Source organism: Macrobrachium rosenbergii, chromosome 55 (genome assembly GCF_040412425.1).
Source record: "Macrobrachium rosenbergii isolate ZJJX-2024 chromosome 55, ASM4041242v1, whole genome shotgun sequence".
NCBI classification, from domain to species: domain Eukaryota; kingdom Metazoa; phylum Arthropoda; class Malacostraca; order Decapoda; family Palaemonidae; genus Macrobrachium; species Macrobrachium rosenbergii.
The window spans coordinates 8,057,182-8,074,167 of NC_089795.1; the positions used below are offsets into that span (position 1 = coordinate 8,057,182).

The 16,986-nt window shown below is 36.8% G+C and overlaps 1 long non-coding RNA gene across 1 annotated transcript; it reads right to left on the reverse strand.

Annotated features, from left to right (window-relative positions):
- Positions 1 to 329: 329 nt before the first annotated feature.
- LOC136835924 (uncharacterized) lies at positions 330 to 4,164 on the reverse strand. Its single transcript, XR_010852304.1, has 3 exons — positions 4,014 to 4,164; positions 2,926 to 3,014; positions 330 to 482 (listed from the first exon to the last, which is right to left on the reverse strand). It is a non-coding gene; the product is annotated as an uncharacterized lncRNA (long non-coding RNA).
- Positions 4,165 to 16,986: the final 12,822 nt, after the last annotated feature.

The following is a 16,986-nucleotide window of genomic DNA, read 5'->3' on the forward strand; positions in this document are numbered from 1 at the left end:
ATTTCAGTTACTTCACTTCTCATATCAGTTTCCCCACCTTACTTCTGTTAACCAACCAATCAGTAAATACCATTCCTTTGATTTCATGGGACATTAGTCTTTCAAAGAGTATTGAAGTCTACCCCATCACATGACAGTTTGGAGTTATAAAGAAATGGACAAAGGTTTACAAATATATATTAAGCTGGCCTTCATACACGTAAATACTATAAATACTTATTACATATCCAAAACAGTCAGATTAATAAAAACTTGTAATAGTAGGTACAGCACAGCATCTACAAGTTCTAGTTGTCTGGGTAACCAATTTAGAGTACTTCTAATCCTCACAGGATATGCACAGCGTCTAAGTTGAGTTCTAGTTGTCTGGGTAACCAAATTTAGTGCGCTGCCAACCGTCACAGGATATTCAGTCTTAACGAAAAGCGTTGCTTTCCAGAAGTATTAGTGCCGATGTTATGGTCTGCTGCAGCTACAAGAGCCTGTGCATAAGGAAAGTAGTTTGTTTGGTTTTAGAATATACTAAAAGCTTCCATGACATAACCTACCCTCTTAAAAGTGAAATAGCCTGTTCAGTTAGTCTCAGCAGCTATTCTAAGGTTATTATAATTAATACTATATCGTAAGAGTAAAATTTCCCATTAACAAAACCATGTATTAGTATTATTGTTACTTCAAACTGCCATCAACTTCCACATTAACAATCCCATATATTACTACCATTGTTCCTTCAAACTCCCAAAAAGATAACACGATAGAGTGTGTCATCCTTTAAGATATTTAATAGGGCACCAATCTTTTACTGAAACAACCGCATCTAACTAGTGCTACATATCTATGAAAGGAGCCATGCAATGCAAACTATCTGGCAACTTTCATTATCCAGTCTTCAGTTTAAACTCCAGCATTAAAAAATTTATCCAGTCTTAAATTTAAACTGCACAACCTCACGGGGCAAAAATTAAGTTAGGGAATTCAGAATAAGAAAGGTTCCCGAAGCAAGCTTCGGTGCTGGAGGAAAGGTGGATGAAGGTAGGGGTCAATGAAAATATGCAATGCAATCTGAACTATTTCCTAACATGAAAGCTTTGCTTGAAGAGTAAGAGGGGGGAGGGTGGGGGTGTCGAGCGCATTGACGGAACGTTAACAAGACTTTCCAAATTTCAATTACAATTTCCACTATTAGCCAGCCTATTAGAATACCTGCCAAGTCCACATCAGTATAAAAAAAAAATCTTTAACATCCCAAGCCCTAGGCCTCTTAGAAAACTGTTAAGATCCAATTACCTGTCTAGTTCCTATTTACTAGTGGGAATGAAATTCTAAGCTATAAAAGTATGTCAGACAGCTAACCTACCCTATTCTCAGCTGCACTAAAACACTCAGACTTACATCTTATGACCAAACAAAGGGCTTAAGTACTGTACTAACCTCTGCTATTAACAACTTGCACTGGCACTATCAAATATCTCCCTAGGTCTGACTACTGCATTTTTCACCCCAGTCTATTCCCAGCATCCTTAAGTGATAGATTTGAGCGTTTATTACCTTTATCCTAACCCCTGCATCTATATAAAATTAGCACGTTCTTTACCGTATTCTAGCCTATCCTATATTTCAAAATCCATATCTAACTTCCACATCTAACTTCCCATTAACTATCAACCTTTCAGTTCTAACCTAAGTTAGAAGTTGTTTGGTCTGAAATCCCTGTTGTGCATGGTGACAAAGTCACTATGCTTGTTTCTGAACTTCCTGTTGTGCATGGTGACCAAGTCACCATGCACAACAAACAAGTCCACCTTTGCCTGGCAGGTGGCACCGCCACCCCGGCAAAGGTGGACTTGGGAAGTGGGCAAAGAATGACAATTTAAACGCAAAACTTACACACGCAAAACTTACACACGCAAAACTTACACACGCAAAACTTACACACGCAAAACTTACACACGCAAAACTTACACACGCAAAACTTACTTTTAAAGCTGAAATAATTACTCTAGAGCTTTAAAAACTGTTACTGTTCAAAAACTTGAAATTTGCAAAATAGATAAACTAAACTTTACAAAACTTTAAAATTCTAGAAAACTAAACTAGCTGAAATTACAAGATCAAACCACACAAGGCAAAAGTTTAAATTTCAAAAAGTTTAAATCCACTAACCTAAAAAAAAAACTTTTCAAAATTACCTAAACTATTTTTACAAAATTTAAAAATTGTTACCAAATTTCCAAAATAGATTTACTAAACCAATTCTAAAAATTAAACTAGCTCAAGATCAAACCACACAAGGCAAAACAAATTTAAAAAGTTTAAATCCACTAACCTAAAAAAAAAAAAAAAAAAAAAACTGCTCTACAAACTCCAAAAAAACACTCATCAAACAAAAACTAACACACCCATCAAACAAAAACTAACACACCCATCAAACAAAAACTAACACACCCATCAAACAAAAACTAACACATCAAACAAAAACTAACACACCCATCAAACAAAAACTAACACACATCAAACAAAAACTAACACATCAAACAAAAACTAACACACATCAAACAAAAACTAACACACATCAAACAAAAACTAACACATCAAACAAAAACTAACACATCAAACAAAAACTAAAAAATGTTTGATGCTAAATTTAATTAAAAGTAAACTTTAAATACTTTAAAACAAAAATTTCCGAAGGTGGAACAAATCCCAAAATTTCTTGAAGTGTTCAAAGCTGGTAAAGTTAGATTTTAACCTTTGCAATTTTAAAGGAAAACTTTCAAATTCTCAAAACTAAGGTTTTGATTAAAAAAATAAACCAAATACATTAAAGCAAAGCCTAAACTTAAAATGAAAACTTTTGAAGTTTAAAATGTTGGGTAGGTTGCTCAAGTCACTCCCACTAAAAAAAAAAAAAAAAAAAAAACTTACCCATTAATCCTGTTTAGTCATGAGGTATCGGTACATGATAAAACAATTCAATAACATTGTGGCACGCTTTTTTAACGACACACCCTGACCTGAAATAAGAAAATACAAATTAAAGTCCCAAAATGTTCTCGCAAGTGAAAAGAACCAAAGGCTGACAATTTGTTAAAATCAGCTGGGCCATCTGATAAGTTTTAAGTTACTAAGACAAGGAGCAGCAAGCAAGGTTTGATATAAGTTACTAAGACAAGGAGCAGTAAGCAAGGTTTGATAAATACAGATAAGCGTTATTACTTGTTTGTTGCCACTTAAGCCTACAATAATTAAAGTTTAAATCAACTTAATATACTACATATTAGGAAGGCTATGGTAGTCGAGGAAGACTTACTTTTGGCAGCATAAAGTTAAAATGAAAACATACGAAGCACTGCAATAAGACTGCTAATATAAAACCAAACCAAAGTGCATAGAATCACCACTCAAAGCAATCTAGTTCAGCTTGGTAATAAATGGGCTTCGAAACAGTCTTAAATACCATGTTGAAGGGTAAAATACAAAAATACTTAAACCTTTTGAACAGTTATTGTAGGAATTTACAAAAAAATCGAAAAAACCAATATTTGAAGACAAAACCGCAAACTGAAAACTTTCATACGACAACTATGTCAAACCTCAAGTACCATCATCAAAATATTTGAGAAATGTAAAACGGAGAAACTGGCACCATCTAAATATTTGATGAAAGTCGCCAACCCGACAAACCTTGAAGCAGGCCTTCATGCCTAAAATCTTGCAAAGTACTCACAATACGACATATCTGAGAAACTGCTCGAGCTTCTTTAGACCCTCGAATGAATAGTAAACAGAAGACATGCAAGTGAAGCATATAACCTATTTGAACCTAGAACAAATTTTGTAAGTCATGCTAGAGAGCATTTGTACACAGCGTACCAAGACTATACAACAAAATACCGCCTGAAGTGATGACCATACAGGAAAGCAAGTTTGAAAAAGAACCACTCAACTATTCTTCAGGAGCTAGGATACTGACGCGAAAACACAATTATTATAAAATATAAGAAGCACCTTACTTGGAGAACGTGCCCGGGCCATTAGAGAGGGAATCATCCCTATGAAGGACTATACACAAAACCAAACAAAGTGAAACCAACGATCGTTCAATACAGCACGGCCAAGACCCCAAACGCAAATGAAGGAGACAGTCGAGTTAGTATCAACGAAACCTGTCTTCCCAAGCCGGGGACTCTACAACAATGAAACAAGCTGTTCTTCAGGATAACAGCCAACGACCGCTGCAACTGCCTGTTTGCTGGGACGTCGCTTTATCGCCCTTCCGCCACCGACGAAGTTTAAGGCGATGATCAGAAAATCGACAGAAATTATTATTATTATTATTATTATTATTATTATTATTATTATTATTATTATTATTATTATTATTGAGAGTTGTCGGGCACTCTTCCTTTTTAGCGAACCACCCCAATTATGTATCAGTAGTAGTTAGCCCATCTGAAAAAAATTATTATTATTATTATTATTATTATTATTATTATTATTATTATTATTATTATAGTTGTTGCTGTTGTTTTTTTAGCAGCAGTGTATTGTTTGGGCATAAAAGTTCATGAATATTACTTTTTACTAGCGTTCTTAATTTACTATACTGTATTGTGTTCATCTTATACTGTTCATCGTGTATGGCCCGGAGCTGAAACAAAGGATATTATTATCATTATCATTAGTTAATGTAACATGGCGTCACAATGACATGGTCATAGACAAAAATAGCATAGAACACTTTATTAAGGTGATTCAACGGTGAGCTTATTAACTCGCACCAATGAATGCAAGGTACTTTTTATAATTAAATTTATTATTACTAATTAAAGGTGCGTAGGTTCGTAATCTACTACGGTAAAAGGTCACCTTCGGCGATTTGCCATATGGATTCAAGGCTTACAATGATAAATATACCCCAAAATTTGGAGGAAATTAAGAAGGTACGGGGACAAAGTGGCATTAAATAAATCATTTATATCTGCCGTAAGTGATATAATTAGCGGCTAATTCGAACAGTGGTCAATGAATTTACTGAAACCAGATCATATTGTTCGATCATCGCCTGATATTCGAATCCTGTTTCGATATTATTAGGTGGAGCTATGAAAACTATTATCATATAGGATCATATATATATATATATATATATATATATATATATATATATATATATATATATATATATATATATATATATATATATATATATATATATGTGTGTGTGTGTGTGTGTGTGTGTGTGTGTGTGTGTGTGTGTGTGTGGTAGGTGAAGCTCTGAAAACTATGATCATGTGGATAGATAAATAGATAGATAGATAGATAGATAGATAAGCCACCAATATACTTTAATATCCAGTTCACTACACTTCGGGAATAACTTAACTTACACCCAAGAGGAATTATGATTAATAAATGTTTCTTCACCAGATCTCAAGAGAGGTATAAGTTGACATCGACTCTGCTGTACATGCCTGTCGAATTCAGGTTTTCTGCCAGAATCGATATCAACCCATCTTCACCACGATAGCTGATTGGTAAATTTGTAACGCGTGGCTAATTATGAATTTGTCTTATACACACGAGGGTTTTTTTATATTCACAAACATTAGGCCACAAATATCATAAAATATCCAGTTCACTACATTAGGTGGAGCTCTTGAAAATATGATTTTATATACAGTGTTATATATATATATATATATATATATATATATATATATATATATATATATATATATATATATATATATATATATATATATCATACAAATATCAATACAAATATCGTTTATTGCCTAATTCACTATACCTCACGAATAGCTTACAACCAGAAGAATTATAAGTAACTCATAAGTGATGTTACCAGTGATATTCGAAACGTTGCTTTTATTTAGCAACAATGTTGTACTTTTGACCATGGGTGATGTACAGTGAGTTTTGACCATTGATCCATCAAGAAAGGTGTAAGTTGATATCAACTCTGCTGTATAGGCTTAATTCTCCTTTATTTTGATGGGCATTAATAGGAGCATTCTCTACGATTCTTCGATATGAAAGCAGAAGGGTAGTCAGGTTCGATGTTCCTATAGACAAGTTCTTAATGCCTCTACGTACGGGAGTTTTATTTTGCTGGCATATCCCTTATTTTGTTATGCCCATTGGTTTGAAGAGATATTCTACTGGCTTGGCTGATGGCTTTTCCGCCGACATAGTGAGGCAGCTGGTTGAGTGGTTTACAAATGAAATCGACTCCTTTGTCTATGTAACCGTCAGAACAGGTTCCTGGTCCTCCGAGAAAAAAAATTATACTGATGCCTCAGGGTCCATTGAAATTGCAATGTCATGATAGGAAATGAATGCAGGAAATAGAGACGTTGAAACTGTACTTGAATGATTCCCTATTGATCCATCTAAGAAGGCCAGTTCCTGTCCTTTTCTCATTCAGTTTTGAACGTAATGCTAGAAATGAATTCATTTTGCTGCAAATAGATATCAAAATTTTCTCAACGATTATTCCAGAACATGAAAATGTCTTCAAAGTGTTGCACCAAAACCATTTTGGGATTGAGTCATTAAAGTACATGCAGACATTGGCTTAGAGAGGAACAGTAGGATGCCTATCCCACATTCAAATCTTTGTAAACCTTTCAGCTAAAAGAGGGCATGTTATTGGTTACACGGAGCTTGATTAATTTAACTGTTTTTTTCACTGCCCAGAGGAAATAGGTCTTCGTAAGGAGTTGATTTTTTCCATTATGAAATTCAGGATGTCGTTTACAGGAATCTTTGTGAATAATGATTCCGCGTCCTGGCTTATGATCGTTATGTCGTTCACTGTAATATTTAATTTATATAATTTCTGAATAGAGCCCTCTGCGCGTTTTATAAACTACCTAGGAAATGTCAGCAAACCTGCTAAGTTTCTGATTGAGTAAAAATGAACGAGACTTAATTTCACAAAACTGGGAGTCAGAGAATGCCTTTCTTATGAGTTATGGCGAGTCCGTAGAAATATGGTAAAGAGTTGTTGATGAATCCAGGTAAAAAGTCACAGGTAAAAAAAGCCACAGAAAAAAGTCATGCTTCGGGCGCCGATGCTGACTTAGTAGGACTTCCCCTAACTACTGAACAAGATAATCACGATGATATAAACTATATTGACCGGAGATCGTTGAGGATATGGAATCGATAGTCACAAAATTTATACTTGTTAGGCAATTATCCATAGCAAATCAACCTTTGAATTACCTTATAACTACTGAATGTTCATTTTAAGATTGACTTTTCGCTTCTGCTTAATTAATCTTGACTATTTTAATATTTCATTGTATATATGAAGAAGTATGTTTGGAAACATGAGAAAGCTCATGTTATTATTACAATTGCATATGTATATACAGCTATGGACTTCGTAATCACCATAAATTCTTTACTATTTTACTACTTGCATACCACTACAGCATTCTGAATGATGAACATACTCGACAAAAGCCGAGGAAGAAATAAATACCAATGAGGTTTATGCCCTGGGGAGGTGAAAGCCAACAGCTGGTGGACCTATGCCCAAGGAGATGAATACCAATGTGGATTATGACCACACCCAGATTGTTTTTCCTTATCCAGAATTTTGAAATAAGACTGAATGTATAAGTGAGAAAATATGAAAAAGTCAGACAAACACAACAAGAAACCAGCATTACAAGAACTGATAGACAACACCAGAATAAAACGCAAAAACAACACATGTCAGGATCTAACAATAACAAAGGCTGTGTATATAACAACCAAGCCAACGATGAACGTCCAGACGGAAGGGGTTAGGAAGACCTCCCCACCAACTGCCTGAGGGGAAGAACACAAGGTCAAGGTCACTCCCATAACAATCCCCAACCAAATACTTCAGAAGAAATCAATAAATTTATTAGACCCATAAGAACAAGAAACAGAATGTAAAACTAATGTAAAAATGTAGTTTCACAATGGAATTGCATTATGTAAATATAATGTACATAATTAACCACCCCCAAGTAACTAGGCATTATAAATATATATAGTAACCCCAAATCCCTCCCCAGCCACATTCCCATAATACGTATACACACAAATATACTGTACACATAACACATTTTCCTACCTTTGTAATCTGCACATATGTTTATATACAAAAAGGCCTTTCTGTAAATTCACTTCTACGAACCTTTTATATGTCCTGTATTCACTTATAAGAAATTTTTAATATTTTACCCTTCACTTGGTTATACTGAACCAAACTACACAGAAATTGCATGACTTCCTGTTCGCAACCTTTTGTTTACTGCCATATCTGTAATAAAACAGCAATTTGTCTTTTCAAATGGGCTGTGGTAGGAACATCAGTTGTTACTGAAGCAATGATAGTTACCCCACGTGCAAACTACCGTTGTAACAGTGAGGACATGAACAGTGAACCAATAATAGCTTCGGCTTGGGAAACAGAAAATTGCTGTAATTCAAAACTCACTCGCATTATACAAAAGTTGGTGATACGAATTTGCGGGTTTTTATTTCAGTTCAATACAAGATGAGGAAGTGACGATAACTGCTTAAGTCGAAAAAAAAAAACAAAGCCTGTGCTTGTTTCCAGAGCCTGTATATAAATTTTTATTTTTAGTGAAACGAAGTATAGGTGTGATGGTTCATAGTAATTTTATTTTTATTTTATCCAGTTTCATCACACTTTCCCGCTTTTTTCATTACACACACATTCTATATATATATATATATATATATATATATATATATATATATATATATATATATATATATATATATATATATATATATATATATATATATATATATATATGATATATATATATATATATATACAGTATATATATAATATATGTCCCATAAATACTATATATATATATATATATAATATCCCCCTATATATATAATCTGCCCGTCATGTGTCCCCATATATATATATAATATCATAATAAACTATAATTGTTCAAACTAAGACTAACATATTTTTTCTCGAAACTGAAATCTTGCTGCAAAATATCGTTGAGTCCCAATTGAAGTTGGGTTTGTTTAAAATTAACTCGTTGATACATTTTTCTTTAAACAAATAAAAGAAAATGATGACAAACGCAGCCATCAGTGCTGCCAACGCGATGATTTATAAACTGGTAACACCCTCACAGGCTCTTTAATTGCTCTTGTCATTTATGAAATATTAATTTATTTCAGCTGACTTTGTACCAGTTGGTAGTTAATTTTTTAGCAATCAAAATATATATTTTTGACAGCACAGAATAAAAAGAGGACGACATCATGGCATCATCAAAAGGTAGTGTACTTTCAATAAAGAAAGAATCAAAAAAATTGAATAACCTTTCATAAATAAAGCAAAATGTGAAAGTAATGCCCAGTGTATAAAGTGCATGTACTTTTCGGTAACAAATGGTGGAAAATATGATACTGAACGTCATTTAAAGACTAGCAGGCATAAACGTGCTGATGCCCTGTCAAAAGGAGCTCAACAAGTCAATGACCAAATCATTCCTGCAGAAGGAAGGATTTGGAGAAAAGAAAAGAATTTGGCAGCAGCAGAAGGAACTTGGGATGCTTATCATAAATAATGCAACACAACCTTTTCATTCCGTTCTATGGATTGCACTTCCAAGCTTATTAAAAATTGTTTTGACAATTTGTTTGCAAGCGCTCATACCAAGACGCAGGCAATTTTGAACAATGTTTTCCTGCCTGATGCCCGAGAATCCTTAAAAGAGGATTTGTCTGAGGTAAATTATGTGACTTTATATTGTGACTGGAAATATTAAATTGTGTCCCTTATTTGTTAGATACTTTTTGCTATGCCGTGGTGTCAGGGTAAACATTTTGTAAAATTCTGGCCCTGACATCATCAGAGCCCACTCAACCATAACAGCAGCCACCACACAACCACAACCCCAGAGCGATGATGAGACAGGCATCGAGCCTGATTTCCACGCTGCTCCCATACACCACTGCCAAAACTGCAAGAGGGAAAACAAACAACCACCAAATCATAAAATACAGCCCGACACACGACATAAACAGAAGCTCAGGAAAGAGGAACGACCAAAGGACCTTTGCTTCCTGCACTAGAGATTTGGGAGAAAGGCTCGAATATGTGAACAAGGCTGTATGCTACCAAAACACATGCAGCAGGGCCATAGCAACAGCCCAACCAACTAACCGTCGGTGACAGCCAGACTGATTGCCTTGTAAGGGGGAACGAGCTTGCCTTTTGCTGTCTTTCTTCCAGGAAAAGGCAAAAACACTCTATGTGTTTCTGTATCACTGATGAGATGTCCGACACACAATTATTCATGAATACAGGCACATGCAAGTTGTTCTTCTCAGGCAACTCAAACAAACAGCTAAAACCAGCCCCCAACACTCTCCATGTGTCTACTGCCAATGGTGCCCTGCTAAAAATTTATGGAACCAGATGTATGAAAGTATCATTCAACGGCAAACCACAGTTGGAAGTCACTGTTGCACTACTCACATCAGACTTCCTGAAGGCACATGACATGCTGGTAGATGTATTCAGACAACAGCTCATTAAGATAGATGCCCCTATAGCCCCCATTACCCCAGGGTTAACATCAAACTCCATGCAGGGACCAGAAATATCTGGCCTCCTTCAGGAATTTCCCGAAGTGTTCAAGGACGAACTCCAGCATGACCTCATGTGCCCTACAAAACACCACGTCAAACATCATATCGTCACTGAGGGCCCCGTAGTACATGCACGTTTCAGACGGCTGGCTCCAGACAGTAGTTTATGCAAAACAAATATTCCATGGTATGGAACAGGCAGGAATCTGCCAGAAAGCCTCCAGCCCATGGGCATCTCCCCTCCACATGGTGCCTAAAGCAGATGATACATGGTGGCCCTGTGGCAATTACCAGCACCTTAATGTTAAAAAAGTACCAGACAGGTACCCCATGCCTAATATTGTAGAAATAACTGATCAGCTCGAAGGAGCAAGAATATTCACAAAAATTTATCTTCTGAAGGGATGCTACCAAGTCCCTGTAGCAAAAAAAGACATAGAAAAGACAGCAATCATCACTTCCTTCGGGACATATACTTTCAATTACAGTTGTTTCGGCCTTCAAAATGCAGGGGCTACTTTTCAACAGCTTATGAACAACATCCTCAGAGAATTCCCTGCTGCATTGTTTATGTCGATGATATTCTTATTTTCAGTCCCAACTATAAACAGCACATTAAGGACATAAAACATGTCCTCAAAAATCTCAGAGAAAACGGACTAGTAGGCCAACAAGATAAATGTGCATGGACAAAAAATACAGTAGAATTTCTTGGCTATCAAATAAGCTCCAAAGGAGTTAAACCTCTCCTGGCGACAGTCCAAGCTGTTACCTAGTTCCCAAGGCCAAGAAACATTAAATCACTTCAAGATTTTGGTGGCATGATCAATTATTACCACTGTTCTATACCCAACCTGGCTAAAATCATGTCCCCTTTGTACAAATGTTTAAATGGAAAACCCAAATCATTATGCTGGACTGATAAGCAAGAAATGGCTTTTCAAGAAGACAAAAGAACCTTTCATTCTATTGCAACATTAATGCTTCCTCCCATGGGTCCCTTACAATAACAACAGATGCAAGTAGCACAGTGATGGACATGGTACTCGAGCAGGATGCAGATGATGGTTGTCGCCTGTTTGGCACTCTTCAGGAAAAAGCTATCTCCAGCGGAACAGAAATATTCCATGCTCGACAAAGCTGCTGGCAGTCCACCGCGCCATCTGACATTTCAGGCATATGCTCGAGGGATGGCAATTCATGGTGCAAACAGACCATCAGCCATAGGTCTATGCCTTCACAAAAAAGACAGATTGCTGGTCGGCATGCCAACAGTGACAACTATCGGCAATCTCCGAGTTTTCCTGCATCATCAGGTACCTGAAGGGCTCCTCCAACAACGTCGCAGATGCCCTTTCCAGAAACACCGTTAACACCGTCCGGATCGGAATATCATATCCCGAGATTGCAGCAGCCCAAATGGATGATGCAGACCTACAGCACCTCCGGTGGGAAAGTCCTGCAAAATGAGTGCCGAACGTCCTTACCCCTTTCTACTGCTGGCCTTGAGGAGAAAGGCTTTCAGTCCTGCCCATGATCTGTCACACCCATCAGGCAGCTCCACTGCCCGTATCCTAACAGAACGATACACTTGGTGGGCAATGAAGATGGGCATTAAGAAATGGGCTTGCAAACCCTGCCAAACGTCCAAGGTTACGAGGCATACAGAATCAGGGATAGGAGAATTCCAAATAACCAACCACCGTCTAAACCATATTAATGTCAACATTGTGGGCCCCAACCCCTCTCTGAGGGGTACAGACACCTCTTCACCATTGTCAACCGAAATGCCAGATGGCCTGAGGCAACAACTGTCAAACAGCAGACTGCGGAAAGTTGCGCAAAAGCTTTAATCAGCTGGTTTAGCTGGCACAGAATCCCTCAGTACATCACCAGCAATAGGGGGGCTAATTTCACGTCAGCCCTACGGAGCTCCCTCACCACCAGTCTCGGGACAAAATTAAACCATACGACAGCCTACAAACCAGAAGCCAACGGTACTGTCGAGCGATTCCATCGCTCCATTAAAGTAGAGTTCACTGCCAGATGTCAAGATGGGAGGTGGAGAAAGGAGTTGCCATGGATTTTATTAGGACTGAGAACAGCCCCACACACAGCGCTCAATGCTTAGCCTGCTGAGGCACTCTACGAACAATTGTTAGAAATACCCACAGACGTATTTCACTGCCTAAATAAACCCACCACCCACTACGATGTCTGTAGGGTGGTAGAAAAAATCATGCCAGCAAGGAAAAAATACTTCACGGCTAAGAAATCCTACTTCCCTGCAGAACATGACTGTACAAAATATTCATTCTTCAGGATAGATGCATACCACCGGCCCCCCCTTCCCCCACTTACTCGGGACCTCACCGCATCCTACAGCGCAAATGTAAGTGTTACGCGATGTCACTGGATGGAAGAACTACCTGGATCTCACAAACTAAAATCAGCATACATTCCGGAGGATGATTCATCTTTCTGAGTCTCTTTTTTTTTTTTTTTGGTGGAGGAGTACTGGACAACATTAACCCTCCAGCAGTCCCTTGGGTGATCACCATCCAAAATAAAACACGAACCCCTTAGAACGTCGGGTTTCCCCAGAAAACACAAATCGGTGGCTGTAATTTCTATGTATTTTCAGGAACTACAATATATTATTTGTAAACAAAAATCAACCACGAATGTAAAACATTTCATGTCTTTTGACAAAGAGTCATATGTATTATTTTCAGGTGTGAGAAAACACAACTGATCATAAAATTATGCCCTTCTTGTTCTAATGTCCTACACTACTTTTCCACTCACGGAAACCATGTCTTGTCAGAATTCCATGATAATATATCAGTTAGTAGTTGACCATGTCTCTGTCTACTCGCATCCTAAAAGGTATCGTGACATAAAAAATGGCATAGATGTCGGAATGTAGTGGATGAAGTGATTCAGAAACTGCGACAGTATCTGCATAAACTTGACCTGGCGTAGGTTTCGCTATAGGAAATCCAATCTTTAAGAAATTTCTAGAATTTTTAAAAACTTTATGATAGATGTTATGGGCAATAGTGTAAACATGTCCTGCCCATAACAACACTGAATCCAACTGGTATTTCAGCAAAGAGCAAACCAGGACAACGACAGGAGAAAACAGTTGTATTGGTATTGCATACTCATTTCTCGACGCCACTGTTCCTTACGTTTGATAAACAGGTCGATAGACAAGGTCGAGTAAACCGTGACATATCTCTTAACATCACAACACAATATTATGACATATCAGGGGTAGCAACGTATTCCTGTAGCCCTCTTGGCATGTAAGTGAACAGATGGTAACAGGACAGACAATCGTCACATAAGGATATTGCTATAAATTGAACCAAACAAGTGACTGCGATCTCTCTCTCTCTCTCTCTCTCTCTCTCTCTCTCTCTCTCTCTCTCTCTCTCTCTCTCTCTCTCTCGCTAAGCCAGGTTCTAACGTCGTTTGCCAGATTATTGTGTTGATAAAATCTTCAATGGTATTCTGAATATCCCATAGAACATTCCGTGTAATATTGCCTGCTAGTTATACTATATTCAAGAAATTCATTAGTGATTTTTCAGTAAACTTTTTATGTGCAATTTCATTCGAATAAAAACCCTGCTTTTTCTAGCTTTGTTCATGTGTATGCACGGTTTTCTTACGGCTCCTCTGCCCGTTAATATCAAGTCTAATCTACATTAGTGTCGCCGGTGGATCCATGAGGTTTCTACACATCCATACACCATGTATTCACGTCTATATCCTTAAATACTAACTACTACGTTGCAAATGAAAGACAGCCAATTAAGCTATTGTAAATGAAGCAGCTAGCGTTTCGGTGGTATTCAGCAAGGTCATGAATGCGTTGCTCTACACTTCTTACAGTGTAATGATATTTCCGTCACTTAAAGCGATTATTATTGATATATATGTGTTTTTTTAAACTAATGTGCATTTCAGGGCCGTGTCTAATAGACTTTTCGTCGATAAAATCTTTACAAAGCAAATAGCTATTTGAAGCCACAGCCTAATTGACAAAAATATGTAATGATGTCCAAATTTGGATAATTAAGGCACTAATCAGAGTAAATCAAAGATATTGAAAGGGAAACTTAGTAAGCACCCAGAGAGAGGCTAGTTGTGACTTAAATATGACATCAGACGTAATAGCAGGGTTCCTAGTAGTATGATTACTATCGTAGAAACACATATTTGACCCTCTTGTACAATAAGCAATATATACCTTGAGTAGGATATGCGATCATTATCGAAATTTTATTTTCTCTATTTCCATTGAAAATTCTTCACTTATGGTCTGCTCAGAGCGCAAGACCGTGATTCACACAAGGCTGGCTTAATCTTAAACAACAGCATATCGTTCTACATAATTTTATATTACAATATTTGTTCTTTTTATTTCATATTTCCTTTAGTTTCAATAAAGTTCAGTATAATCACTGGATTAGTGGGTAATAAAATTTAGGGCATAGCCCAATGGCTTGGACTATGAGTTACGAGTATCATTCAGCACTACGATGTGGTTATGATTAGATGAAATATATATATATATATATATATATATATATATATATATATATATATATATATATATATATATATATATATATATATATATATATATATATAATAAACAATATATGTAAAAAGTAAAATCTGAAAACTGAAAGAATGGGTAACTTCAAATACATGAATAAATAAATATATAAAGCCGGGAAAACATAGACTCACTGATAACCACTCAACAACCCTACTACAAACATTAGTGTCAGTTCCAAGCAAATGAATCAAGCGCAAATGAACAACAAAACTGACACAGAGACACACAAATAAAATAATGAAGGAGTAGTGTGCAATACCAAGCACTGCGGATTTATTATGGGATTGATCACGTATTAAGGAAGTTAAGGTTAGAACACTTGCGTTATGTCACATTCATTTAGCAGGACTACGCAGGTACACGTGAACCGGAACTTTTGAGGAGACAATATAAAGCCACAACAGAAACTCCGGGGTAACAATGGTTGTCTTCACAGAGTGTCATTGTAAGACTTGTTGCATATTTCAAATTAAAGGAAACGTGAATTACGTCATGGAACTCCATTACACAATTAATATTCTCATTTGATGCCCACTCCCTTACTGTACTCTACTTAGAGACACGACTCATCGAAAAGATGAGAGAGAGAGAGAGAGAGAGAGAGAGAGAGAGAGAGAGAGAGAGAGAGAGAGAGAGAATGTAGGGTAGGTGTTTGAGTGTGTGAAACAATATAAAAATTCCATCTACTACTACTATTACTACTACTACTACCAACATCTGATCTTCATTCATAAAGTATACGGGCAGGGTGTCTAGTAAAGTACTGTACGTCATACCACAGTATTAATGAATGGGAGGGCCCTCAGTAATGACTTTTTACTACCTTCTGTCTACAAACCTGCTAGATTTAGCTAAGTTTCCCTTTAATTTTTTTTTTTTTGTTTACTCTGATAAGTGCCTTAATTATCAACATTAGACATCACTGCATATTTTTGCCCATGAGGCCGTGGCTTCAAATAGCTATTTCCAAAATACGATCCATATCTGATGCTTTGGTAAGATTTTATCAGCGAAAATCAATTAGTCACGGCCCTGAAATGCACAGTAATTAACCATTACGTTCTTATTAGACAGGTTTCTCTTATCCGCATCGACTACTAAACTAAAGGCCACATTTCATGACGGTGTCTACGAGTTTGCAAGAATAATTTTTTTTTTTTTTATCCTGTCAAACCATGGAAATGGACCTTTTAAGGCAGTGATTCTGAATTCAGCAGTGTTTTCTTATCATAAAATTTTCTCTACATTTAGTGACCCTTAAAAAAAAAAAAAAAAAAAAAAAAACTCAAATAAAGGATTTGTTCAAAATCACATAAAACCTTTGTGTGCATATGAGATCTTTACCAGCCTCAACTCAGCCATACTTTGCATTGTATTTTATGATTCCGAAGATAATACTGGACTGTCAGGTTTTACGATTGTTTGAAATGGAACAGCCTTGTTTAGTCTGTTTCATTGTTTACCTGCCCTCCTGTTTATATCTGTGGTGAGGCGAGGCGATGTCTGTGGTTTGACTTTTACCACCGTCAGGTGGGTTTAGCACAGCAACAAATTAAGGTCTCGACGGCAGCAGGCGTTGGTTACCTGGTGACCCCTGCAGGTTGAGATGACAACGCCGGTAGGGTCTCAACATGAAATTTTTGTTTTGAGTAGCCGGTTTTCGTGAACTGTTGGGATCTGCTGTTTAAGGA